The sequence below is a fragment of the Tupaia chinensis genome, unplaced genomic scaffold, assembly GCF_000334495.1.
Source record: "Tupaia chinensis unplaced genomic scaffold, TupChi_1.0 Scaffold000115_1, whole genome shotgun sequence".
NCBI classification, from domain to species: Eukaryota; Metazoa; Chordata; class Mammalia; order Scandentia; family Tupaiidae; genus Tupaia; species Tupaia belangeri.
In genome coordinates, this window is record NW_006159579.1 from 3546545 (window position 1) to 3552109 (window position 5565).

General features: G+C 49.4%; 1 protein-coding gene across 1 annotated transcript in view; it reads left to right on the forward strand.

Annotated features, from left to right (window-relative positions):
- EPB41L1 (erythrocyte membrane protein band 4.1 like 1) overlaps positions 1-5565 on the forward strand; it is a 186781-nt gene that overhangs the window by 86955 nt on the left and 94261 nt on the right. The window lies entirely within an intron of this gene.

The following is a 5565-nucleotide window of genomic DNA, read 5'->3' on the forward strand; positions in this document are numbered from 1 at the left end:
GTCACACGCCCCTTTACGTTAAACACTCACCAAAAAAAAAAAAAAAAAAAAAAAAGGTGGTACTGAAATTGTCCCCATTGTAGAGAGTGGAGACTTGAGTTTCAGAGAGGTTAAGACTTTGCCCAAGGTCATGCAGCTCCTGCGCTAATGAACATTTCCCATCCCTGCCCTAGCCCCCTCCCCAGAGGTAATCATTACCCTCTGGCTCTTCAAAAACATGGGGATGAGTATGGAAAAGCACCTTTTACTCTGTGCAGCTTGAAGGCAACATTATCATTTCATGCTGAAACAGGACCTAACTCAGGAATGTGTTCCCACTGTCTGGGCAGGGTGAGCTCTCTGGGACTGCCGTGTAGGAAGAGATGGGATGAGAGCAGGCAGAGAGAGGGTGGAGGTAGGAGGTCCCTGCCATATGGACATTACTGCCTGTCCACTGTGCCTTCTCCCTCCACCCAGACATAGCCACCCTACAGAACCTTCCAGAGTGCCAACCATCCATGAGAACAGCCTTCTGAGGCACAACTTCCCAGCCCACAGTGCTCTGGAAAGTATGACTCCAGTCTCTCCCTCCCTCTGGCCTAGTTCTCAGCTGTCTGGGGTGGTAGCTTAGCCCACCCAGACTAGCTGCCCTCTGGAGCCAGAAGCCCTGTAGCTCTCTTGCCCTGGAAGATCCTCCTCGCCATGACTTCGCCCTTAACCCAGCTCAGCCTAGATGTCCTCTCCTCCATTAGCCTTTTCTGATCCTCATGGGCTATGTGGAGACCTCAGAATATATAAACCTATGCAGACCAAAGGGGATATAATGTAAGCCACATATGTAATTGAAAATTTTCTAGAAGCCACATTAACAAGCAAACAAACAAAAACCAGATGAAATTATTCTAATGATATATTTTATTTAACTCAATACATTCATAATGTTATCATTTCATTACAAAAATTGTTAATGAGACACATTCGATTTGTTTTTGTACAAAATATTTAATATCTGGTCTATATTTTACATTCACACTACATTTTAACTCGTACAAGTCACATTTTAAGTGTTGTAATAGGCACACTTGGCTAGTGGCCGCCATCTTGGTTGGTACAGTCCTAGAGCTCTACGGTTGAAGCTCAGGGTCTAGCAGACAGATCTGGCAGTCATATCCTGGCCCATAGCTGGGTGAACTCGGAGCAGTCATTAACCTCTCTCAGCCTCAGTTGATTCAGCTGTGAAAGGGATGAATAATTTCAGTGCCAGATAATTGTTTTAAGGAGTAAATAATGTGTGTCTATTGCCAGGCATAGAGGAAATACTCAGAAACTTGTGTGATTAATCTTACAGTACCCTCTGATGTGCTGGTCTGTATGCCTTCTCCCTCACTTAGACCAATTGTGAATTCCAGGGCAAAGACTATCCAGTTTCTCCCACCTTCCACAGTGCCCAGGGCCTTGCCCAGTGAGCACTGCTATGTGCTGAGCAAAAGACTAAGTCCTTAGGCTGGGAGTGTTCCTCACCCTCCCTGCTCACCCAGGAATCAAGTGCCCTGGTGTCTGGGGGGTGATGAGACCACTGACTATTTGCGGATGACCTTGGCAAGACACTGCTTTGCTCATGGTCTTTGAAAGGTAAAAGGGAAAGGGCAGAAGCCCTGCCCTAAAGTGTTTGGTTGAGTATCTGGGTGGGAGGCAGCTGTGACTGACACTGCGTGCTTTGCCTTCCCAGCCAGTAAAGCGAATCACTTCCATCCTGCTCCTGGTTTTCCTGTGTTCTGGACTTTTGCACCATTAAGCTCCCTCCAGTTAAAATTTAAGAGGAAAGAATTTCTCCTACCTCCTAGGCAGAGCAGAGAAGGCACTGTCCCTTTTCTTCTGCCAGCATTTGCTGACCTCCCATCACAGTAGCCCAGTAACAGACTTGGGACAGGGAGAGTGTCTCCCATTATATAGATGAGAAAACCGAGGCTCAGAGAGATCAATAACCTACCCAGGCACGTAGGTCAAATAATCTACCTAGGTAGGTATTCCTGACACAGGAAGACGTGATAGAGCCAGGGCTGGAAGCAAAAGTTGCAGGTAAGGTGGGGATAGCAGGTGTTGTGATGGTTAGGGCTCTTGATTCCCTCATGGCTGACTGCAGTTTGAGTCCTGGACCTGGCAGCTTGCTTTTTCACTTCCTTTTTTCTTTTTTTAAGAATTACTTCATTTTAATATTATTTATCATTATTATTGCTTTTTAATTGGCTGCAAGGCATGCATGCTCCAGAGAGAGAGAGAGCAAGCAAGCCACCAGATCTGGGACTTGAAGCACGGTCAGCCTTGTGGGAGTCCAATGCCTTAACTACCATGCCACCTACTGGGCCCTGCTTTCTCATTTTCTCTCTCTCTCTCTGGTGAGTGCATGTGCCCTAAAGCAAATTAAAAATAAATAAATTAAATAAATCTTAAAAAAACAACTTTGTGGCTAAGGGGTAGGGAAGATACTATCTTGGGTGGTTCCTTTTCCTTTGCTTGGCATTTCTCTATGAAGGATTTCCTAAGACTTGCCCCTGGGTGAAATCTGGTATGCTGGTCTCAGTTTCCCTGTTGAGGGAATGAAAGCAGCCAAAGAACTGTTTTTTTTATCTGATTTTAACTGATGTCTACAGGGGCCATGTATTCTTCAAGGGAAATCTCCCCTTTTCTCCCAGCTGGTTTTCTCTGGAAAGGGTTACTGTCAGGTAGTAGAAAATGTCTGGTCCAGGGCTGGATCCATAGCACAGTGGTTAAGTGCTATGCATTGAGAGCTGGATTCACATGGCTGACTGCAGGTTCGAATCATAGCCCTGGCAGCTTGAAAAACACACCTGGCATGTGTATGTGCTTGTCTAAAATTCTGACAGGAAGGAAGAGTGGAGGAAAAAGCGTGCATTGTGACCATGCTCCATTTCGGGACGTGCTTTCTCTCATTATCTACCTCTGGGATTATACCACCCTCTGGCAAAGAACAGACAGCAAAACAAAACAAAAAAAGTCTGGTCTATGGCTCAGAGAGCCAGGCTTGCTGTGCGAGTGTGACCTTGTACTAGCCCCTCATGGCTCTGGCCTTAACCTGCCTATTACAACTTGGGGGTGATGTTATCTCGAAGGCCCTAAGGATGCACTGGTGACAATGACACATGAAAATGCCTTGCAAACTGAAAGGACTAATAGAAATGTCAGTGAGTAATAGTAATAGGAATAATAATAATAGAAGAAAGCTTATTTTCTTTCTAAAAAAGAATTATTTTATTTATTTATTTATTTATTTATTTATTTATTTATATTTTACCAGAGAGGGGAAGAGAGAGAGAGAGAGAAGCTGCCAGGTCCGGGACTCAAAATGTGGTCAGCCATGTGGGAGTCCAGTGCCCTTAACCACCATGCCACCTGCTGGCCCAAAGAAGGCCTATTTTCTGTGTGGGCCCCCTAACCTGAAGTGAATCAGGCCCCTTGCATGTAAAACTGAATGATATCTGGGAACATCCTGCCTTGCTCTTTGGAGTGAAGCCTGGATTTTCCTGGGAAAGTGAGAAGCTCCATCTGGCTGAGGAGGGTGGGAAAGTGGCCCTGCCCCAAGGGAGGAGTGGGGAAGGATTCTGCCTGGGGAAAGGAAGGAAGGAGGGGGGTGGAGGCCAGGGAAGGAGCATAGCAGGAGGATGGGAAGGCCTTGACCATATATCCCAGAGCCTTCAGCCCCCAGAAGCCTGTGGCTGGGAAGGCCAGCCAGCAGGGGAGGCTGAGTCAATGTGGAATCAAAACAGTTGAAGGCAGACTGTCAAGAATCTCTTAGCAGAGACTGTGCAAATGAAATAATAATTTCATCTGGTGCCAGTCCTAAGTGTTACCGATCCTTTCATTCATTCCTTTGAACAAATGTGTGGTGGACTGAACTCAAACAGAGCACCCCAGTGCTGAAATCCTTTCAAGGCTGCTCCCCTGAGGGCTTGGGTCAGACTCCCTGGGGAGTTCCTGGAAAGAACTGAATTTGGGAGGCCAGGGGATGAACAGTCCAAAGGCAAAGAAGGGGATCTGAAAGGAAGTCTGCCAAGCAGGACTCTGGTGAGTTGACCTAGGCTGATCTATTGGAGGGAGGGTATATTCTGCTTTCTACTCTTATCTACTCCTGAGTCTAGTGGACAGCAGGGATCATGAAAAGCACTGGAAGCTGTGTCTTGGGACACCTGGTGGAGTGTGTCGTGTTTAACTTGGAGAAGAGAAGGACTAGTTTGGGGTAGGGGAAAGGACAACACGGTTGCTCTCTTGGTTCTCTAAGGAGTGCTGGGGAGAGGGCATGGCTTTGTTTTGTGGAGGCCCTAGAGGTGGTACTAGGGCCTAGGATGAAAAGGCACCATGATGACACAGCTACCTTGGGAGGGGAGATTGGAAGGGGTGCTGTCTGTCTCTGGAGTGTTGGACAGAGTAGAGCTAGCCCACTGGTGAGGTTGGCACTGAGTGGATTGCAGCAAGGGGGATGGATGGTTCAGCTCACAACTGTATGGGGAATTCTGTAGTATGGAGAACGGTGGCCAGCACATAGTAGCTACTCAGGAAGGATTTGAAGGATGAAAGAACAGATGTGTGTGCCTGGGCCTGGTGGCAGTGTCCACCATTGTGGACCCACTGGCAGAACTCTTTGGAGACTATGTGTGGGTTCTCTTCATCTTCTCTAGGACTTCTCCATGAAGTGGGCCCCTGGAGATAGGTATGTCCAACCCTTTCTTTCATCATTTGTAAACTGAGGCCCAGAGCAGACAAGGGTACTTAGCCAGAGGTACAGCTGGATTGGACCCATGCCCTCTGCCTCCCAGAGTCCTCCACAATTGCAGGTCTCACCTGGAATTTGAGTGGAGGCCCAGTGGTAGAGACCCACCAGCTTCTTGAGTGGTTAACAGTCTACTCCAGGAGGAGAGTGGGGCTTAGCTTGGTTTCCAGCCAGGACTTCTGCCACTGGCTCCTTGGCCATCCCCCACTTCCTGGAGCCTGGGTGCACATTGAGCGTGTGCTCACACACATGCAGCAAACACATCTGCACAAAGGCCCAGGCCCCCACAGGTTCCTGGGCTCACTGTCGCATTTACTGTCATTGCCACCAATGCACATATGGACAAATGTACACATACACTCCAAGAGACACTCCGAGGAGGCTCGGAGGATTCCCTGGAGACCGTTGCCATACCTCCCCCGATGGGGGAGGGATGCCGAGTCCCAGGAAGGCTCTGCCCTGCTCAGCGCCGCTGCAAGGGAGGCGAGGGGATCCGGCTCGGGTGGGATGGCAGGCCCACTGAGGCTGAGTCAGCCCTCTGAGTCAGGGATCCTCCCGCTTCTTTTCTCCTCCCTCTCCCTCCCTAGCTGCTGAGCCCTCCAGAGGGGTTGGCCGGAGCGAGAGGGCCGGGGTCGGGGCAGCTGAAGCGCAAGCGTTGCCTCCTGCTGCACTGTCCCGCAGTGGACCGGGTCTGCCGAGTGGCAGGGCCTGGGAGGAGGTGGCCTGGGAGCCTGAGAGGGAGGGAGGGGGCGAAGAGGGAGACCGGCAGGGAGGGGGCGGAGGCAGGGGCCGGGCCGCCG